This window comes from Amphibalanus amphitrite, unplaced genomic scaffold (assembly GCF_019059575.1).
Source record: "Amphibalanus amphitrite isolate SeventyFive unplaced genomic scaffold, NRLGWU_Aamphi_draft 000652F_arrow, whole genome shotgun sequence".
Lineage (NCBI taxonomy): Eukaryota > Metazoa > Arthropoda > Thecostraca > Balanomorpha > Balanidae > Amphibalanus > Amphibalanus amphitrite.
Window position 1 is genome coordinate 282,213 of NW_024882146.1, and position 12,796 is coordinate 295,008.

Here is a 12,796-nt window from a genome sequence, read left to right on the forward strand (position 1 = left end):
TGGGACGGGGGTCGGGGGACGGTGGATCCCACGCCACCGTGGGTCCCTGATAGACAGCGCCGCCCCGCGGCTGAGACGGGAACTCACTACGGCCGGCCGTACTACGCTGCAGGGCTACGACGGACATCCGTCCAATGCGGCAGTGTAGGAGCTATGACTAAAATTCGAGGATTGACTGCACAAAGGAACGCACAACTAACCCAACTGACTTAGAAGATGATAATTCACTTTTTATATTTTCTCTATTTCTCGGCTCCAGGCCCGATAATGTATCCTGGTTCTCAAAATTTGCATCTCTCTTTTATTACCTCCAACTCATTTCCGTTTAACCCTCTCACCCCCACCAGCAGCTTGCACCTCCCCTTCCCGACCCCTCCGTGACCCGACCCGTGACCCGTGCTCGCCGCTGCCGCCACCGCCCCCTGGCTGCGGCTCGGCGGCGGCGGCGGCGGCGGCGGCGGCGGCGGCGGCCGGGTTGGCTGCGGCGGCGGCGGTGCGGCGCCACCCGGCACACACACCCAATCAGTTGGGAAGGCGCCGCGTCCGCCGGTGGCCGCACACCAGCGCCGCCGCGCCGCTGCCGCCCAGCACGGCAACCGGCACGCCAGAGCACGGCACACGGCCTACGTCAGCTATGTGAGTACGCCCGATACTACATCCGCCGAGTGATGGTGGCCGTGCACGTTTGTGACATTTCGAGATTGAGAGAGTGGCACCAGTGCAAAACTGGATGAGTGATAGTGGGTTATGTGAGAGCGAATGGGGCTTGCAATGTGCAAGGAAGATTTATGTGCAGTGATGTGCCTACAAAGCTGCATGTGTGTCACGATCATGTGCTACTATAACCTTATCATGTATTATTCATTCTCAAATAACTCATCATTACCCCGAAAATTAAGCGAGCGATTGTAGCCTTCACCACATCCTGACATGTCACAAATGATTCTCTTAAGTGGGCGGTGTGCAGATGTCTCCTGTTTGTCAGAACATGGCCTGATTCTGATTCACCCTGTCACACTCAGAGTCATGCATGCCTTTGCCGTGATTCAGGACCAAGCAGATACTCACGGCCGCCCTTTGGACCCGGCGACTCGCGGCTAAATGGCACTACTCACTGCGCCGCATATGATTGTATTAGTTCATCAAGATTACTACAACATATGATTATGATTATGCATAGTTTATGATTATGCATAGTTGCACTTATTTGCAAACTGTGAAAGCGTTCTATGTAATTGCAATCAGCGGTGCTCCCATTATTGCAATGTTAAGGATATTATCTTCAGAATGGGTAACTGAAGATGAATGTGGAAATATTCACATAACTGGCCTATTTGGGGCCTTTCATGGTGCATGGTTCCATCTTGTTACACAAGCTGAATTGGGCTTAATAAAATAAAAGATTCTCACTCCTTAGATACACAAGGTTGATGGAAACCAAAACATATTCGAGCAATTTTTTTTTCGTGACAGATCCCAGGTCATCTAAAACCTGAAAACTCTTAAAATGGTATCAGTTATAAGGCTAACACCACTTAATTCCGCATAAATTTTATTATTTTGTTTGTTTATTTTATGCATCTGTGCAGAATGTATGAAGTTGCGTACATGTAAGACTGCAATGCCACCTACGATGATGTATGGCGCCTTCTGTTTTCGTATTTTCAATTATTGTAATGGGGACGAATCCTTGATTTTCTGTACCTATCCAAAAACTAGCAATGCTTTAAAGTCGGAGTCGTGCGACTGATTTAAATTAGAGATACTGGCACGCTTTTATGGGTTGTTGGAGATCTGGTTGGAGATGACATAATTTTAGCGCTAAGTTCCGTTTGGTGTTTTGTGTGATCATGCAAAACGTTGCAGCATACTTTGAAGTTTGAACACCACCGATGCCCCAGCCAGAGTATGTCATGATTTCTCCTGAAATTGAACTCACTGTTTTAGCTCTAAAGACGAAAAACTGTTGCAGGCTTGTAATTCTTGTTTTCGCACGAGCAAGCTGTGGCTTGTGCCAAAATATTTTACCGCATGCCGCTGTGGCGTGACTGAAGGAACTGCTATCATTTCTTTTTCTTTTTGCAAGGCTTGTCGTCTTTACAATGTAAATTGTAAGGAGACAGAAGTGCAATCAATCAAATGGTTAAGCGGAAATATTCGTGATTAATTGATATAAGTAAACATAAATTGTTAAGACTTTAAGATATAGGTACTTAATTAAACTTTTTTTTTTTGCTTAATTGTCAAGCATACACCTTGTGTAAACATGTTTTATGTTTCATGTAGCTGAGTATTTTCATGATGATCTAACAATGTCTTAGCTGCTCAATGCTCATGGTTTCGCTGATGCATTTTACAAGTCAGGATCAAACAAACTAAAGTAAACAACCAAATTAAAAAAAACTGATATCTCTTTATTTTTAGGAGGATTTCAAGTAGGTAGTGACAGTGACGTATATTACTTATAAACCGTATTCTGCAATCTATATACACTAATTTTATATCAATCAATTGTTTGCATATACACGTAATTTGTAAGTAAGTAACTTTGTAGTTACTTTGGGTGTCAATTACCATGACAAGTAACTAAGGCCTACATTAAAACATGAGTTACATGCGTTATATTGCATCGTAGAAGCTGAGTGTTGTAAAAACGTATTCAATCATGCGTATCATGGCATACTCTTGGGCTCTTTTTTATGTCAACTAATTTTCTATATAAGTGACATACACTTCTCACGCTCACTCTGGTCAAACTTCATCGTGAATCATTATTATATAATGCATCGAAAGACTCAAAGTTCGCATCCATTTGTACTGATTTTGCTCGAATTGCCAGGGGTAACGACATTACATTCGTCCGTCAAAAATAGTATCTTCACTTCCATGCTTTAATGAAATTTCCGTGATCTTAAATTACACAAAGCTTCTGTTTTTCGAATCCCTTTCCTTTATCAGGCGTGCTTGCTCCCCCGCTGCTTCTCTCGTCCTCCTTCCCCACCCCGTTCGTCGGACCTCGCCGTTCACTCTCTCTCGGTGCTGTTTGCACTCTCTGTCGGGTTTCTCTGTGTACGCCGTCCACTTCCCCTTTCATTGCGGCGGTGTGGCGCGGCGGACGACCTCGCTGGGACGCCGGCGGGCCCGGCGGCCGGGCCATGGGCCACATGGGAGACACCAGGCCGGCGCAGCGCACAGAGACGGGGCGAAAGTCCTCGCCACGCAGCGAGTTAATGGACGGAATTTGGGTCACGCCGAGAGGCGGGCTGTGCGTGTGCGTGAACTGGGCGCCGCTCCGGCGCTCTGCCGGCCGCTCCGCTGCTCTGCCCGCCGGCGGGGCCAGCTGTCGGCCGGCCGCGGGCGCGCGGTGCCGCCGGCTGCAGCCAGGGCCGCCGCCGCCGCTGCCGCCGCTCCCGTCTCTGACGGCCGGGACTGACAGTGACCGGACGCTCCGCCACACCACTCCGGTCACCGGGAGAGAATTCGGAGCCAGGGCCGGCCGGAAGTAGCCAGCCGGATGGGAACAGGAGCGATGCAATGGGTGCAGAGCACCACGGGCACCGCGCTACCCCTGTCACCGCCGCTGCCACCGCGGCTGCGGCTGCACCGCCTGAACCCCACGGCTGCAGCTGCATGACTGCATAACTGTCACAGCTGCATTCGTTGGAACTCCGAGTCACATTGCCTCAGCTGCAGCTTCCATGATTAATCAAACCACCTAACCAGCTCGGTCGCCTCAGACTGCCTCGCACGTTTTGTAACCTAACCACGTTTATCCCGCTACTTTTAACAATATGCGCTGTTCTGCGGCCGGCCGGCGTTGCCGAACGAGCGCACAGATAGCCAGCCATGAATTTGGGACAACCGGTGTAGGACGCACAGAACAGCAGTTCGGTGGGTCCACCGCAGCGGCCGGCCAGAAGTGCGCAAGGTAAACAAGGGCGACACTATCGGCGCACCAGTGCGCCACTCCTCGCCACGCTGCGCCGGTTTCGCCGCGCTGTCAGAGACGAATCCGGCCAGGGACCGGATGACATGGGTCGGGGAGGGGACAGGGGGCAGAGGGGTGCAGTGGGAGGCGGTAAATTCGGCGGACCGGAACCGCCGCAGCCGGCGCTGGCTCACGGCTCGTGGCTCGTCTGTGACGACGGCTGCCGATAGCGGGTTGAGGGCCGACACCGCGTCACATCTTCCCGGAACACTCTGCGAACCGAGACTCGGATCGGCGCGGCCCCCGATAACGGCGCTGCGTGTGCGAACTCGGCGCGGTATCGCGCCATGGCTGCCGGCTGCTACACTGTGTACCTGACGGCAGCGTATGTGACGCGGGCGGCGTCTTGCAGGAAATCAGAGACCCCAGGGAGGACAGGTTTCATTAGCCAACCGTCTGTTCGTCAGCCTGGGGTAATTCGTTTAGTTTACCACGGAAATGTTAAAGCCCTTTTTCATTCCATTAAAATTCAAAACCGTTCATGCATTATAGGCATTTGACTGTTTCTAAGCAGGGTTTTGAGTGGTGCATCGAATGGGTGTGTCGGAAGGTCTTCTAATGCCCTTGTATCTCAGGCCCTGGCATTGGGGTTGAAGGATAGGGTCAGCTACCCTCGCGTCTTCGGGGTTTTACGATCCAACCAATGCCAAAGTTATATGGTGTCTGTTACATCGGACCCAGCACAGAATCTAACACTCCTGAGTGGGAAGTGATGCCAGAGCCTTCGTCAGCTATTTCACAACATCAGATCAGTAGCTCATAGTAATCCTCAGTGTTCCCCCGCGCAGTCGGAAAAGTGGACAATTCACCATCACGAGCTGGACAAACCGGGAAAAATCTTCGGCGCCCTCGTGTGGGATTTCTTATCCCGCCGACTGACATCCGTTCAGGTCACCTCTTCCTCCGCAGTGTTTCCTCTTCCTCAACCGCAAGTCGGTTTTTGAAATTCGATCTGTGGCTGCGCGTAAGAAACGCACTTCCGCTCCGGTTTCCTGGCGGTCGTCTGTGGTGGCGTCCGGTGCCGGCGCGGGACCCGGACGATTGTGTCACACCACAGTTCGCAGATGGCGACGGGGTCACGGGCTTTCCGATCACTGGATCCTGATTCACAGGGGGCTATCAGCCAGTCCTTTGACGCTCGTCAGTGGGTTGAAAGGCCGTGATAGCAAGGCGGAGTGGTTGTTGCAGTCCGAGGGTTGTCCTGAGAGGATCTCTGCGCTGCGAAGACCCATCGTTGTTCAGTGGCGACTACCGGGTCAAGGAATTCTCGAGGAGTATCAAGGAGTATACGAGTAAGCTGGTGAGTACAGGCCAAACGTGTTGGGTCCGTCGACACGGTTATTCTTCTAGCATACTCCTCATATGTAACTAGCCGGACGAGTCTCGTCAGGCCTGAGTTCTCACGCCGCCCTAAGATATTGTTATCACAGAATCGTGATCCTTGGATCATTTCGAGGTCCCTCGTCACTCGTCAGAGACAGACAGGCGCTACTTTGATCTCTTCCAGACATTTCCAAACCCCTTCCGTCTCATCAGTCATTTCGGCGCCGAGGTGTCTGACTCTCGTCCTCTGTCGATTTTTCACCGGGGTACTGACCATCTGCCGCTCGGACGATCCTCAAACTCTTTGTGCTGGCCCCCTGCCGGTCCGGGACGACCAATCGCCCTCCGATCCGTGCCCGGCTTTGTGGCTCTTCAACCCGTTTTTGGCGATCGTACGATCGGCCGTCGGTTTTCCTACCTCCTTCACTCCGGCTTGCCCTTCACGACGCTGGTGATACGGGCGCACGGCAGCTGAAGGCTTGCCCGGTGGACAGCGGGACTGCGGGCGGAGAATGGCTCGGAACCATACAGCCGTCCAGCCAACTCGGCAGCAGCTGGGGGCACCTCTGAGCCGCCTAATGGCGCCGACTTACATTTGTCGCTCTGATTTATAGCTCGCCAACGCACCAGAAGGGTTGACCCCACAAAAGCCGAGACGCTGACTTCTTTCCGAGAAAAGCCGACCTTGGTCGCGCGTGGGATGATGAAAAGACGGGGCAGCGGTGGAAGGGTTAGACTGAGCAGGAGCTTCTGAGACGAGTGTTCAAAGGCTTATTCAGGAGCTACGGACGCGAGGGCGGTAATGTCGTATGAACAGAAAAGATCCAGGAAAAGGTAAAGGCCCAAGATGTTGGAGGTGGAAAGGGTGAAATGAAGAGAACACCACAAAAAAATATAATGGATGTGCTGTCACGAGCAGCGCAGTACCGTGGCAGATTTAACGACACTGTTGCCAGAGGAACGTAGATGTGTATGTTTTCAGATAAATATGCATTGTCGCACAGCCTTGCTCCATCCTGCACCCTCACAGTTTACACTAATTGAAACCTTGCAAAATCCTATTCGTTACGCTCATCGTGTGACGGACGGGCGGCCCGGCCGCACGCATGTACAATAATAAAGTTGATTGACGCTGCGCTTTGCAGTGCCCAGCCGGCCGCCCTGCGTCCTACATTCACGCGTGTCGGTCAGCGTCCCAGTTTCGTACACGTGTGTTTCATCGTATATAAAGTCCTGTATCTGACGCCAATACAATCCAGTTCACCAGCAGACGTCTTTGCTGAAGGTAAGGGCTAAAGGCCCCGCTGACATTTGGTGGCAGCGTGGCTGGGTATCTATTACCCCCTCCCCCAACCCGGACCCATGTCCCGTTGTGTATGCAGTTAAATTCTAGGTAGAAAGGTCTTAAACTCTGTTATTTTTGTCGTATAGAAATCTCTCTTCTCATTTGGTTTAATACTTAAAGGATCTCTCTCTGGTTCCACCATGTCGGTCGATCGTACCCCAGCGGTTTCTAGCCTTAACATTCACCAAATTTCGACATTCATACCAATTTATGACGGTTCATTCCCGATTCAAGATTTTTTGCAAGAAGTCCGTGACGCTCAAACCATGGGTTCCTGGCCCGACAGCGTCACCCTCAAAGTAGCTAAAACAAAACTGGACAGTAAAGTGGCCGAACTGGTCCGAAACCGTCATGACTTGAATCATGCTCCCACCTTTGAAGAATTCGCTACTCGCCTGACATCCGCGATCAACTCTGATCGCCCCGTATCATCCCGTTTACAAGATCTAATGACTTGCACACAACATCCGCAAGAGTCAGTCGATGCGTATGCATTCCGACTCAGAAACAAAACCAAATGTTTGACCGAATGGGACGCTACCCCCGAAACCAAACAGCTCAAAAACCGAACCGCAGCAGCAGCTTTCGTCAAAGGCTTAAAACCAAGCCTACGCCAGCTGGTGTTGCCACAAAACCCATCCGATTTTGATGCCGCCATAGCTTTGGCAAGAACCCAAGAATTAAATTGCGTGTTCCTTCCATCTTCGGACACATCTGCTACACATTCTGTGTCGGCTGCGGAGTTAAACTCGGACGTGGTTCAGCAGTTGCAGCACCGTGTGGCCAGCCTCGAGCTCGCCGACTCCCAAAACCCTCAGCGTGGGAGAGGACGACAGCCCTTCCGGCGAAACTTTCGCCAACGTGGGTCGTTTCCCAATCGTGGCCGTGGCTATTCAACGCCACCGTCATATACTCACCAGCGAAACGCATACCCAGCTCGCCAAAGTCATTCTTCCTATCGTCCTCCCTCGTATTCACAGCACCAACAATGCTGTTCAGATCACTGTCACTCATCGAGGGACGCTATGATCGTTATCGCCGCTCATCAAGGTCTCACTCTCGGGACCGACGGTACCGATCTTATTCAAGGTCGCAATCCCGATCTCCGGATCGGAGGGGATCGAGTCACTCCCGACGGAGTCCATCCCCAAACGGCAACCGCTCGCGACGCTAAATGGGACTACAGCGTTCGCGAGCGTGGCAGCTGATAATTCAGGTACACGCCCTCGTCCACCAATCCTGGAAATCTCTGTTAAGGACCAACCTGGTTCAGCCTTGTACGACACCGGATCCAGCATTTGTCTAACCAGTCACAAGTTTTTCCAGTCGTGCAGCATTTCCAGTCCTCTGGAGAAGTCGTCATTATCTATTTTAGGAGTTACCGGTACCCCAATTCAGATTTTAGGTCATTGTCAAATACCCATCCACGTGTCTGACCGTACTATTCAGCATACTGTTTATGTGACCGATAAGTCACTTTCCTTCGGTTGCGACATCATTCTCGGCATAGATTTCATCATCCGCCACCAGCTACTGTTCAATCCGGACACAAAAAGTGTGTCCTTCCTGCAGCCTAGCGCCGCAACATCCACCCAGCGACAGACGCCGCAACGGCTCAGCCCGAGGCGACGAAAACGTGTCCGCTTCTTACTTGGCACCACTGACTCACCGCGCGACATTGATAACCCGTTGATCTCTTACGACGAAAACGATGCTTTCCATCGATGAAGGGAAAAATCACCCTTTATTTTTGTCCAGATCAGTCGAAATTCCAGCCTTTTCAGAAATGTTCGTTCAAATGAAATTACCGCGCTACTTGGTACCCTCTGAGGCCCCATACTTCATCCAGGGTCACGTCGATCAATCAACGGCAGGTATACAGGTCGCTCGCTCAATAGCGTTCTTGACCAAGTCGTACGTTTTAGTTCGTGTAGCAAACGTTACGGCTCGTCCAATTCTACTTCGGAAGAACTTGCGCATAGCGCAGCTCAACCCTGCTGCTCCCAAATCAGAAACTGACAGGAACGATGAAAACTCGTCAGGACAAACTTATTCAGCATCCACTCAACCTGACAAAGTGACAAAGTGTCTCCAAACGACTTTCAGCTCGATCACATCCCAGAGCCATACCGATCGCAACTGCGCGATATGCTCATGAAACATGTCGGTACGTTTGGTAATACGTTAGATGATATCAAAATCACAAATGTGTATGAACATCACATTGAACTCTCAGATCCAACCCCTGCGTACAAAAACCCGTATCGACTCCCGTTTGCCCATCGCGATATAGTTAAGTCTGAAATCGACAAACTACTTGCTAGTGGTATCATAGAACCCGCTGTTTCACCGTACAATGCACCCATCATTTTAGTCAAAAGTCATCAGGTGGTTACCGCCTTGTTTCTGATCTCCGTGTTCTCAACGAAAAGATCAAAGATGATAGGTATCCCAACTCATTTGCTTCGGATGCGATTGATCAACTTTCTGGTTGTACTGTTTTCTCGACACTGGATTTGCTTAGCTCATTTCACCAAGTCCCTCTCTCGAAGTCGTCGAGACCATATACCGCATTCACAGCTAACAACCAGCATTTCCAATATGCCTCTGTACCTTTTGGATTGAAATCAGCTTCCGCCGCACTGAATCGTGCGTTGCAAATTGCTCTCTCTGGTTTACAAGGTATCGATGCATTTCTTTACGTCGATGACATTCTGATTGCTAGTAGAATTACGATGACCATTTAGAAAAGCTTGATAGAGTTCTCACCCGACTAGAAGAAACTAGATTCGTCCTACGTCCATCTAAGTGTTCGTTTTTGCAACGTCAATTAAATATCTCGGTCACATTGTGGATGAGCATGGCGTACGTCCAGACCCATCCAAAATTCAAGCGATTCGAGACTTCCCCAGACCAAGTTCAGTCAAAGAAATTCGTTCATTTATAGGATTCGCGAACTACTACCGCCGTCACATCCCGCGAATGTCTCAATTAGCTGCGCCCCTGATCGCTCTGACAAAGAAAGATGTTGAATTTATATGGTCTGAAGAATGTGAAAATGGATTCCAATCCATCAAAGATGCGTTAGTTCATTACCCAGTTCTTAGGTTTCCAGATTTTACAAAAGATTTCTACTTGTCTACTGATGCTAGTGATTTTGCGATCTCCGCTGTTTTGGAACAACAGCACGGTGAAGAACTTCATCCCGTAGCATTCATCAGCCGACAGCTGAACAAAGCAGAACGAAATTATTCAACTACTGAAAAAGAATGTTTAGCCATCTATTGGGCATTTGACAGCCTTCGTTGTTACCTTGTAGGTCATTTTACACATGTCATCACCGACCACCTCCCTCTACGAGGTGTGTTCAAAGCTACCAATCCAGGTGGCCGTCTGACCAGATGGTCACTCAAACTTTCCGGTTATGACTTTGATGTTACTTACTTACCTGGTCGTCTGAACGTGAAACCTGACGTTCTGTCTCGCGTTAAAATTGATTCCCAGTCAAAGGATACTTTCCTAGGGTTTGTTTCTGCCACTTCGTTTGAACATGAAGGTTGGACAAGAGAAAAGATAAAAGCCGAGCAACGAAAAGACCCCAACCTCATTCCCATTATCAACCAGTTATCTGGCCATTCAACTGCTCGCATGGATTTACAGCTTCATGAGCCATTGTCAAATTACTTCCTCAGCTCAGACGGCTTGCTTTATCATGTCTCATCTCAAAATAGCAAGACCCGTCCTTTCGTCGATCAACTTGTAGTACCAGAACCAATGAAAAAGACAATCGTACAACAATATCATGATACTCTTGGTCTGGTCACCTCAAGTTAGACAAAACTGTTCAAAAAATTCGTTTGTTGTTCTTCTGGAAACACATGTACACAGACGTACAGAAATACGTCAACTCATGTCAGCAGTGTATGGAACGCAACGCTCACAAAACCATCAAAAAAGCACCACTACAACGAACGCTCACACCAGCATATCCAATGCATATTTCGTCTTTTGACATTGTAGGTCCCCTCAAAACTTCCTATCGTGGAAACACCCATTACCTTAGCTGGATTGATCATTTTAGTCGATTTCCGGAAGCCATTCCTTAGCCGAAACCACGACCGAAGCTGTCGCAAAAGCATTGTTGAAAACATCATTTCAAGGTACGGCATCAGTAAAATTCTTCTTAGTGATCGTGGATCCAATTTCACTTCAAAACTCATGCAATCCATTTGTAAGCTTCTGGGTGTCAAACGCATCCTTTCATCTCCTCGTCATCCACAGGCCAACGGCCGTGTGGAACGACTGCATGCTACTATAGCAAATATCTTATCTCATTTCGTCGATCCATCCCAAAAGAATTGGGACGAAGTTCTGCCCATGGCTCTTTTAGCCATTCGGTCTTCCATCAACCGTTCTACCGGTGAAACTCCCGCTCAGATATTCACTGGTCGTGATGTACTTCTTCCATTGGACGTCGATGCTCAACTGCCCTTTGATCCTTTTGCTTCCATTGATTCCTACCGTGACTTGCTCCATAAACATTTGTCGGCACTTCATGAAGTGGTGCGCGACAACAATGAGGCCGCCATCTTGGCGCAAGAACGATCCCATCCAACCCAATCCAATCCTCCGTCCATCCATGAAGGCATGCTGGTGTACCTTCACAATCCTCAATTCAAACCTGGACTCACCCGCAAGCTTCAAAAGTTAAACAAAGGTCCATACAGAGTGCTGCGTTGACTAGTCCCGTCAATGCACGCATCCAGCATCTGGAAAATCCCGGTGACGTGCAACTCGTGCACGTCAACCGATTAAAAAAATTCACCGAGGACAACCCCTTCAAAGCTCAGAAACCTCCTGTGGCTCACAGTGGTGAAACTGCTACACGTTCCGTAGGCGAAGCTACCCCAGACAGCAATACTGGCGAGAACCCTCCCATTACGCTGCTGGCCGACCCAGGGACCCATGCAGACCCTCAACCCGAAAGACCACAGGAACAGAGAGAGGTCCGAGATAGAATGCCGCCGCAGCGACGGTTTGAATTGGCAGAAATGGAGGAAATTTACAATGCCCAAGGACCAGCGATGGAACAAGCTCCACCGCATTATAATTTAAGGCCAAGAGCCAACTTACGGGCACCTCCAAGATATGGACAGTAAAGTAACTGCCAGTTACATCGAAAAAGAGCTCTCGTCCTTGTGCTGAAAAAAGTGAGAATTGAGAAAGAATATATTATAGAGCTCCGGTACCGTAAGAGAGAAAGAGAGAAAGTCTCAGATAGAGCTCAAGAATAGCCAAGGACAAAGATTGTTGTAGGTACCTGTATATATGGAAGCGCTTCCCTTTTGTATATATCCCTTTAGTTATAAGTATAGTTAAGCATTGCAATGCAAAGACATGCAATGAAATGAGATGAAATGACATGAAATGACATGCAATGTATTGAATATGGTGTTTTGTGTGACAATGTTCTTCGCATTTTTTGTGACATCATTTTGACATTTGGAAAAAATTAGCTTCTTATGGCGTTACTTGACACTTCAGCCTTGTTCTGTCCACAGATACCAATCTTCGAGATTGTGGGTACAATTATGCACCTCGTCTGATTTTGGATCAATGAACATACATAAAACCAAACAACTACCTACCGGACTCCGCCGAAAGCATACGCCTTGTTATTATACTTAACTGCTACATACCCGAACGATAACGATAATGGCTCGGTAGTCGGTAGGAAACGTTATACTCGTATTCCCCCCTCCCACCCAATTCATACTTTTGATCACAAATACGTGCTGCTCATTCTTGTGGCACCAAAGAGAACGACATCGGACGCTGCCTCTGATTGTACCCGCCAACAGAAAGGTAACCGAGTAAGTAAATCAAAATTATTTGCATAGCGCCCCTTTCACCACCAACGATACGTACCTATCCCTCTCCACATCCAAAATATGTCCTAGGATAGAATCCGTAGTATCGGTCGACGGATGTCACTCATGTCCGTTGGCTGCAAAAATCGTCCTACGTGCCAAATCCCTTTGTTCGTCAGGATCCGCATCCGTTTCCTTCAACGCTATCCCGCTATCCACTAGAGCCGTTACTCTACTGAAGACTCCCTCATTACCATCGAATTTATTACT

At 49.2% G+C, this 12,796-nt stretch overlaps 1 protein-coding gene across 1 annotated transcript in view; it reads left to right on the forward strand.

Moving 5' to 3' along the window:
- Window positions 1-524: 524 nt before the first annotated feature.
- LOC122364030 (protein krueppel-like) overlaps window positions 525-12,796 on the forward strand; it is a 43,472-nt gene continuing 31,200 nt past the window's right edge. The window contains exon 1 of the mRNA XM_043334031.1: window positions 525-636. The gene's annotated coding sequence lies outside the window, so the exon portion shown is untranslated. The remainder of the gene's footprint in view (window positions 637-12,796) is intronic.